Source organism: Herpailurus yagouaroundi, unplaced genomic scaffold (genome assembly GCF_014898765.1).
Source record: "Herpailurus yagouaroundi ecotype Mexico unplaced genomic scaffold, PumYag 28, whole genome shotgun sequence".
Taxonomy (NCBI): domain Eukaryota; kingdom Metazoa; phylum Chordata; class Mammalia; order Carnivora; family Felidae; genus Herpailurus; species Herpailurus yagouaroundi.
Window position 1 is genome coordinate 43,573,863 of NW_024412376.1, and position 10,063 is coordinate 43,583,925.

The window sequence follows — 10,063 nt, forward strand, 5'->3', positions numbered from 1 at the left end:
CTTGTGCTGAAGTTATTTGTCTGAAGCTAGTTTTTCTTTTTTAAAGGAGAAACTCAATTTAAACAGCCACAAAGGTTTATTAAAATCAAGCGTCGGCAGTAATCGAGTGCTTCATTTTTGCTTTAGGAGCTCGTTGTTCTTTACCTGCTGATGTTTCGTTCATACGGCAAATTTCTTTTTCTTTGAAAGAGCTAAGTATAACCTGAAAGTAATTTGCTTTACACACTGTTAGTATTTCGGGCAGACTGCCAGGAAGATATAGGAGGGCAGCGGCAAGAACTAATCGCCAGCAGGGAAGGTCGTGACCCTAGTGGGGTGTGGGTGGCCACAAAGACCACTCTGGTTTCCATGGAGGCAGCACAGCTCATTAAGACAATCTCGCCACCCGGACTCCGCCTCTCTTCTTAATCAGAGTATCTGCATATATCCATCTAATGTTCTTTTTTGCAATCTCAGCATCAATACATAATTTATTATCTACTCTCCTTTCCAGAGTAGAAGGCAAGATGTGTTTTCTGTCCCCTTCCCAATTGCATGGCCATCCCTCAGGGCTTGTCTGTGTGTTCTCAGAGCTATTATGAGATGAGAACACTTGAGAACCACTGCACAGTAGCCCATAGTCCTCACCCTCCCACCTCCCACCCCAACCCCAGTGCAGCAGCCTGAAAGCTTCCTGCTGTTGTTACTTTAGTTCCAGCAACTGAGAAAATTTCAGAAGCTCTCCACAGCCTCTGCACCCGTTCATTTGTCCAGGAGAGCATGGGAGACCAAGGCCACGAGTGTTCAGGAAGGGCTTACAGCAGGGTCATTGGCCAGGAACCCCTGCAACGATAAAGCCCAAGTGTCTCCCACTCGCCCAAGGAGCCAGGTGTCACAGATGGCTGGAAGTCTGAGTGTTTTGCAATTCAGAAAGAGCCAAGAAGCATCTCAGGAAATACTGGCTTGGGGTAGCACACACAGGTCACTGGAAGTGGTTTGTGACAAAACTGGGGGGGAAACGCAACTCTTTGTCACTCTTTAGTCTTGTCATGGCAGATCCGTTTCTTCTCATCTCCAAAGAATCCAGGTACTTACGTACTTTTTAGGTTTGCAGGGCTTTTCAAACGCCATAGATAACACGCCACCCCCAAAGCACATTACATTATACCTGGTTCTAGAGGTGGAGAGAAATTTTGCTTAGTTGATGTCTTCATTCTCAAACAGGAGCTATTTGAACTACTGTTTGCTTCCCACAGTGTCATTTTGTATAGCCATCTCCCTGGTCCCCAAATTATCACCCTGCTGTTAAGTTGATGGATTGTGACTTTCTAATGTCAAAATAACTGCCTAGGAACTGCCTGTCAGAGTGCTGTGACCCATACAGCCAGCATCCCGTGATGTATATCCAAACCCTGCATTGCTGCCCTAATAATGTTTGGCTTGGCTATATTTTAAGAAGGTTTTATTGGTCAAGTTACAACTCGACCTCAAAGAGTGATATCAGTGTATGTTTCACTGTGTATAGAAGAGGTTTGTGTGGTTTGCTGGATAGACCTATTACAAATTAGATAAACTCACTTAAAAATTTAACTTTTATTTTGGGTGGGAAGTCAGCATAACTGGGATTTTTAAAATGTAAATCTACCATTCTGAGGGAGAATCAGTCTATACTTCCAAGAGCCTTTATTTAGGCAGGGGACAAGCAAAATGAGTATACATTTTGCTAAAACAGACAACTAACAAGGAACTTTAAAAAAAAAAATAAGCTAGTTGAAAATGCTTTAGAAATGGAGTCAAATTAGAAAAATTAAAAATGACAAGGACAACCTTGTAATCACAAAGTTCCCATAACCTGAAGATATGTTTTGTGAGGACAGCCTCAATAATTTGGGCTAACTGTGGAAAAGACCAATCTGAATTAACGAAAGATTGCAGGACAGAGACTTTTCAAGAAAATGTTTCTTTCAAGTCTGGATAGTGATAAATGGCCATCGTATTCTGACTACAGCTCCTCAGTCCCTTTCCCACAATTCTGAAATCCAAAAAGCTCCACCAACTGCAATTTTTTTAATAAGTTACTTGGTGTCAAATCCTAATGGGAGGCGATTTATAGCCCTTATGTACTACCAAGGGTGAAATTCATACATTTTGCTACAGAAATGTCAATGTGCTTGACTATGAAGGCCCACTGGAGTGTTATGTAAAATATGTCTCAGGCATCATATTATCATTCTAAAATAAGAGAAAGTATGAGTCCCAAACACATCAGAGCCCAGGGGTCTCAGCTAGATAGTGTGGACCTACAATTATTCTAGTACTCTGCTAAATGCAGTACTGGAAGCAAAGACATTAAAGCGACAGGTGAGGATCTTGAGGTTCACAGGTATAAGAGTCATGGATTCCTACAGAAAATTTCAGAAGACCAAGTGGGCAGCAGATTGCTGAATCATTGGAGATGTGGCAAGAAAGAGGAGTCCAATGGGGGATGTTCTAATGCTAAGGCAACATTATTGATGAGGACCTGGGTTTAAAGAGAAAAGGAAGTGGTTGGTGAGAGAGGCAGACAAAGGGTCAGTTCATGGGTTTGGGAGACTGGTTAGCTTTGCTATGAGCAAGTTGAATTGGGAGGAATAGTGTCTGTGCAGAAATGGGGAAGCCAGGAAGGAGACAGGTGGCTTTAGTGACTAGGCAAAAAATAATTTGTTCTTACTGTATAAATAAAGGCCTCAGAGTTCTTAGAAATCGTCTCTTCAGTAGTTTAAACATTACCATTACAATGTTATTTCTATTCTTTAGTTACTTAGCAAACTTCTTCTTTCCAGAGATAATGCAAAGATAAATATCAGCCCAAAGAATTGTCTCCGATTCCCAATTAGTAGAGACCATAATTAATGAGGTTTAACATGTCTGGTTTCAATCTTCAGCAAATGCTGAAGACCCATAGCTTTCTTCTCATCCCCAAAGAGTCCAGATACCTACATGCTTTTTAGGTTTGTGGGGCTTTTCAAACACCATAGATAACGTGCTTATATATTTATATACCTTCTATCAACGGGATGAGATTATCTTCTAAATACTTCTGGAGTAAGCCCGTGGGGCAGGGGAGGCGTGCCACTCGAGAGCACCCTTTAGGACGCCACAGCTCCACACCAAGGGGACCCACCCAGCGTGTTGTGATTGTGTTGCAGGCCTGTGGAGAGTGAAGCAAGCAGCATGGGGGATAGCAAAGTGGGGAGAGGTGGGTAGGGCTGTGGACTGCGAAGACATCGAGAATAGCACACTTAACTAGGCATTTGCCTTCGGCAGATGGTGTCTGAGACACACAGCTGCCGCCATCCCAGAGAAACAGAATAAACACAGAGCTTCAGGGTGTCCTGGCCTTCGTCGTTGCCACTATTTCTAGACTGACTTTCCTGAGAACCAAAGAATGTTCATGAGCCAAGACCTAACATTTTCACTTGCTGTGAATGTCTGAGACAGAGGGAACACCAGGAATCCTTAATAAAATGACGAGTTAAAAGCTCCTGTCACCTTCAGCTGGAGGGACATGGGGACAAAATATCCTTAAAGCCATGAATAGATGCCTGAGTGCACCCTGGGTGGTGGTGTTGCTGATGGTGATTTTACAAAAGGAATAAAAGAACTTTCCTATAATGGGGGAGATAGAAATTACAGACCACGTATGATTTAATGTACTTTGTCTAATTTGTCGTTGTCTCACTTTGTAGAAGATTTACACTAATAGAAAAAAGAGTGTGAGATCGGGTGTTTTTCAGGGCACCAAGGGCTGGTCTGTATAAGGAGTGGATGCATTAGTACCATTGTACCTGCAGCTGTTTACAATTCCCCATCGTCTTTCCATAAGCAAAGACCATCAAGAGAAGAATTTATATATCAGCACTGCTTTTAAACAATATGGAGCTTCAATTCTTGTGTTATTATGATTTTGAAGGCACAGTATGTTTGCTCTGTATTAAGCCAAAAAAACAAAAACACAACCAGAGCGGGTGTGAAGGGAAATGTGGGTCTCTGTGGAATTCTTTCAAAGTGTTTGGAGTCACTGATGCTTCTGTTTGATATTTCAGACCGAGCTTAGAGTTAGACAATGCAAAACGTATCAACAATTACATTTGTAAACCCCTGCCCCGATCATTTGCCAGAACCCCTTAAAAAGAAAACAACGCTTTTTGTCGTTGTTGTTTACAGCACATAAACAGGATGTACAGAACATGGGGAGAGTTTGGGTCCTTCCAGGACTTGATATGCGAATCAGGATCTGCTGTGAAGCTAACAAGACCAGTTTGGAGTGGTCTGCCTTGTCACTGGGCCAATTCTCAATCTATTTTCCTCTCTCTGTTCTGCCCATCAATCTAATATAAGTGGTACCATCTCATATACTTCACTGAAATCGAAACAAATGATGCCTCACGTCGAGGGGCACCCACAGTGGACTGTCAGCCTGCCATGCTACTGGCCAGATAGGAATGACCTCTTTCAGACTGTTGGCTTTGAAGATGTGCACATCACCTTCCTTTACATTAAGACTTAACCAGCTCACAGAGAGAGACAGAGACAGACAGACAGATAGACAGACAACTCTGTCCTAGATTACAGCAAAGTGTTTTCTTTAATCCTTTTTCAAAGACAGCGGATTCTTTTTAAATTCAGACTAAGTCACGGATAAACAGTAGAACATTTGAGTGCTGTTGGTGTGTATCATTTTGTAGCTTAAGCTCCTTTTGATTACACACATTCGTTGCGTACAGAGAAGGAAGCTAATAAAACACGTGTTTGCACTGCACGGGTCCACTTAAATGCAGCTTTTTTTTTTTTTTTTGTAAACACTGTATAGTACTGTAAACATATTTTCTCTTCCTTATGATTTTCTTAATTTTCTTTTCTCTAGCCGTCTTTATTGTAAGAATACTGTATACAGTACATATAACCTATAACATTCAAGATAATGTGCTCCTCAACCATATTATTGGGAAGGTTACCAGTCAACAGTATGGTCTTAGTAGTCAAGTTTTTGGGGAGCCAGAAGTTATATGCAATTTTCGGCTGCATGGGGTCAGCACCCCAATACCCCTGTGTTGTTCAAGGGTCAAATGTAATTATCAGGGCACAGGACCGATGTCATTTCATTTAATTCTGAAAACAACTCACCGAGACATGGGAATTATGCTTACTTTACAAATGACTAAATGGAGGTTCAGAGAGATTTAATAACTTTTCCAATTTTATTGAGATATGATTGACAGATGGTGTTAGTTTAAGGTATACAATATAATGATTTGATATATATATATATATATATATATATATATATATATAGTACAGTGGTTACCACAATAAGTTGAGGCACCATCCATCACCATACACACTGACACACTTTTTTTCTCACGATGAGAACTTTTAAGCTCTACGCTGGCAGTAACTTACAGATTAACGATACGATATCGTTACCTATGCCGTACGTTACGTCCTCATGACTTAGTTGTCTTATAACTGGGAGTCTGCACCTTATGCAGAGAGATTGAATAGCCAGTACGAAGCACTCTGTACTTGCACCTGTACTAGGACCTTTTTCGGAGAGGCTTAATAGCTTGTACAAGTCCTGCCGTTGGTGAGCGGCAGCACCGGAATTCAAACCCGGAACTGCACACGGTACATTTTCTTCCTTTCTGACCTGTCACGCCGCCTGCTAAGTCAGGTGAGGTGTCACTGGCCGTGAGCATAAGGAACACACCTCTACGGTATTTGTTCACATATACCCACATTTGGCATCTGACGTATCACTGATGGATTACCCTTTTTTAGTTAGGAATAAAAAGTAGCCCTTTAAGTAAGATACTTCAAAGAAGTTACAAGATAAGAATATTCTGTTTATCCATGTAATTCTAATTTTGTCCTCTTCTCTTCCATTTCTTTCTTTTCTCTCTTCCTTTAAAATATCTGGTAATCGTAGTCCCTTAAAATGTTTCTTTCAATTAAGAAAATTAAAGAAAGGGTTAATGTTTATTTTCAGTCATTTTTAGTAGATCCTCTGAACCATAGAAATAGTTTCAGGAAACTGTAAAAACCTCTTGGTTAAATAAAGCGCATAATGCTGAAGGTAGTGGTGATCCGGTCAGCAGTACAGAAGAAAAAGTTCTAGACTGGGAATCAGGAGAGCCCAGGTGTTAAGTGTAGCCCACTCTCCAGTAGAAAGAGGATAGAAGGTCTCCAAGCTTCTTCCGTATCCCTTCTTTTTCAAAAAGTCTACCATCTGGAGCAGTCCTGTCAACTTCAGCCCAGGTGCCTTTATTTTCTTGGTAGGGCCCAAACTATAATGCTGGAACTGGGCAAAATCAGTCTCTACCCCTGAAATTCTACCGCCCACACTAAGAGTTGGCGACGGGACAAGTCACCATAAGTATTCGGTATTGGGGGTGGTAGCAGCTGGGAAGGGGCGCAAGAAGGGTTTCTAGGAAGCCAGGATGTTACATTTCTTCCTTTTTTTTTTAATGTTTATTTTTGAGAGAGCAAGAGCACGTGCAAGGGAAGGAGGGGGAGAGAGGTGGGTGGGGAGGGAGAGGGAGAGGGAGACGGAGGATCTGAAGCAGGATCTGCTCTATCAGTGCAAAACTCGATATAAGGTTTGAACCCATGAACTGTGAGATCATGACCTGAGCTGAAGTCGGATGCTCAACGGACTGAGTCACCAGACGCCCCAAGGATGTTCCATTTCTTTACCTGGCTGCTGATTACATGCTTATGTAATTTTGTGAAAATTCACCAAGCTGTGCACTATGAGTCTTTCTGCATTTGTTAGGGCTAATTGGCTTATTCACAAATAGATGGGTCTAGATGCCAAGTGGTCACCTCCAAACCATCAATCTGAGTGCATGTTCATTTCAGAGACTAGGACAGTGATGATGAGGACAGCAGTCTTTCAATTATCCACCTTTTAGTCTGCAGGAGCATTTCCATTTGTAGCACGAACTTATTGCCCTGAACTAAATGACACGTAGACTGATATATCTGATTCCTGTTGTGTTTCAAATTGGAAAGCTATTCTGTATTGCTTATAGCATTTCTTTGATGTACTCGCAGTAGATGAACTGTAGTCTGTCCAGCTGTTTACCAGAGGGAAAGTTTTCATTGTTTCGGATTTTCCTGATCTAGATGATGTTACTTGAAGCTAAAAAAGATGTTCTCGGAACTAGCCCCATCCATCCCTCACCAGCCTAATGAATTCATGGGTGAATTCTAAAAAAAGAGCTATTGACTCTGTTCAGAACTCCTTGCAGAAAAGGGGCTTGCATTAATCACTGTCAACTTTGTATCCAGGTTAGCCCTTTTCAGAACTATAACCAATGGGATCTCTGCAGACCAACAGTTGTGGGGGTCACACACTGAAGTGCAGGTGCACTTTTTTAATGGGTGGTCAGCTTTGCGAAGGAGAAATTTATTGGCTGCCTCACATGAGCTATCTCTAAAGACAGGACAAAGACAGGACCAGAAAACAACTGTGGTTGTTTGGCCAAGCCTCTTTATCTCCGCCCAGATGGCACAGGGGTTGAATCACCTGGTATCGAAGATAATCATCAACACTTTCATGTTTGTTCTTTGTGGGAAATGTAACATCCAAAAGCCCCGGGGGCTGTGACCCCTTTGGCCCCGGCCCTGCGTCTTCCTGTGAACACAACAAATGTGTATGTGCTCACATAAAATTTTCTGCACCCCGTTTACAAGGCCTCAGCAGTGCCTGTGGTCGTGATTTTACTTTTGCAAAGACTATTGAAGCACCTTGAGAATGAATAAAAGGCCAAATTCTCAAGTATGTGTAATGGATGATGAAGAGTATTTGTTTGAAAATGGGAATGTAGTAACCTCTGGCTTCAGTTTGGGACTGTCTAATTCAATCTACAAGGCCTATTCTGTGTATACAATATGTCTTTCCATTCCTTTGCTATCAAAAATACATATTCTCGTTTCATGCAATTTCTTCTTTGTGTTTATTCCTTTTCAGGGCAGCAACTGCCCTCCGGTAACCAGGATAGAAAAAAAGAGAAAAATCATTGCAAACTAGACCATATATTTTCATTTAAACAAACCCATTCTGTATTCCCATATGTAGGGCCAAATGAGTGCTTCTCGGTGGTAAGAGAGACACCCCCACATCACACCACAGCCCGTTTCTTGATGTCATTATAGGAATGACAGTCAGGGGCTTCATTTTTTGGCTTATGCAGCATCTTTCCTTTAGCAGAGTACTTATCATTTCTGTTCTCAATTTATCTTCCAGAAAAGAAAACTTAACTAGAAGCACAAAAGTATGGGCAGTCTTTGAATTTGCTTCATGATATTTGGTCCACTGTACCATCTGCTGGAGTTCTATTGAGACATCCCATGCTGAGGTCCCTCAACCACTTGCCATTCAACAGGTCCCAAACAAAGCATACCATTTTCCCCTACCTTCCCCTGTCCCTTCCAAAAGTCAATTGATTGATTGATTAAAACCCTCCTCTCTATTCTGTTGTTTTCTGCTTTAGTGGATAGCATCATCATCATCACCCACCATGACACAAACCTTAAAGTTGGACACCATTTGTTTGGGTTTGCTTAGGAGCAGATCCTGAGACAAAAAGTTGAGTGCAAGTAGTTCTGTAGGAAGTGACACAGGAAACCCTGGGAGAGGAATGAGGAAGCGAGCCAAGGGAAAGAAGGCATCCAATAAGGGGACTGTCATCCAACAGGTCACCTGCTGTGGACAACTGGAGGGTGATTTCACGCAACGGAAGGCCTCAGACTTTCCTCCCCAATAGGTTAAGAGAGCTGGGATGTTTATGTGGTCTACCATCGATCACTTAAACCCACTCTCAGGAGTCAATTCCCTCACGCTGTGGTCCCCAGCACAAGGTGAGCAAAGCAGGCTTCAGTGGCTAGAGAAAGCCCTTGGCGGATATACGCAGGTGCTGGCAGCGGGAAGGCAGCATTGAAGCAGTAAAGGCCATGTGATCACTGACGAAGGGAGGGCAGGAATGGCAGCATTTGCTGCATCAGCTCTCATTATTACCTCTTCTGCACCCTCCACTTCCATTCAGTTACCTTTCCTCCTGCATAGATCCTACCTCCTACCTCTCCTAGACACATTCTTCTCTTTCAGTCCCAACTGCCAAGAACTTCATTCAAGTCTCCATCATTGGTCCTCTGGATTACAACAACAGCCTCTGGCTGGTCTCCCTATGTCCAGGGTCACTCCCACCATTCCCTTCTCTCCATCATCAAGTCCTAGTCTTTCTAGAAGGCGGATCTCATCGTGTCCCTCTCAGCCCTGCTGACTTCCCATTGCCCTCTAGATAAAGTCTACACTTTGCGCGTGCACTCTCCTGTATGCTGCCTGTTTGGTTGTTTTTTTAATAGCCTGTGTTTTCTTTGGAAATCGTTCCCTGCCGCTCCAAAACTGGATTAGATACCACTTCCTTTCATGTCCTTGGATATTTAGAATTCCCTGTTTACTCATCACCTTCTTGATCAACTGCAAGCTCTTTTGTGGGCATAAACTGTCTGGTTGACCATTATGTCTCCCAGAAGCTAGCACCTAATATAGTTGCTAATCAGATCTTGGGAGGAAAACATATTGTTGAAAAACCATTAGTTTGTAAGAACTAGTGTTAAATGTTCTAAAGAGAGATCTGATAAGGCTTTGATTATCACACAGATCTGTTTTTGACTACAGATAAAAATGGATCCCTTTATAAATATAAGATGTGCAGTAAAGCCCTTTCCAAATATAGTTGGTCTCTCTGTCTAATATGAGTAGCACACTACCATGATGTAACTCTCTTTTTTAGCATTAAACAGTTTAGTTTGACAAGAGAAAGATTGCCGGGCTGTTGTGTTCATTTTTTTTCACCTTGGATATAGATCTCACTGCCAACCACCAAAGAAACTTTCAAAGGCAGAGAGTAGGATAATGGAGGTACAAAAAGAGTTTAGTTGGTTTGATGTGAAAAGTCAATATTTGAATTACGGTTACTATTACACTGATTTTCTTTTTTTTTTTTTTCTTTTTTTTAATATGAAATGTATTGCAAAT

The 10,063-nt window shown here is 41.9% G+C and overlaps 1 protein-coding gene across 11 annotated transcripts in view; it reads left to right on the top strand.

Moving 5' to 3' along the window:
- Window positions 1-10,063, top strand: part of ZNF827 (zinc finger protein 827) — a 143,630-nt gene that overhangs the window by 81,693 nt on the left and 51,874 nt on the right. The gene's annotated exons all lie outside the window — the stretch shown is intronic.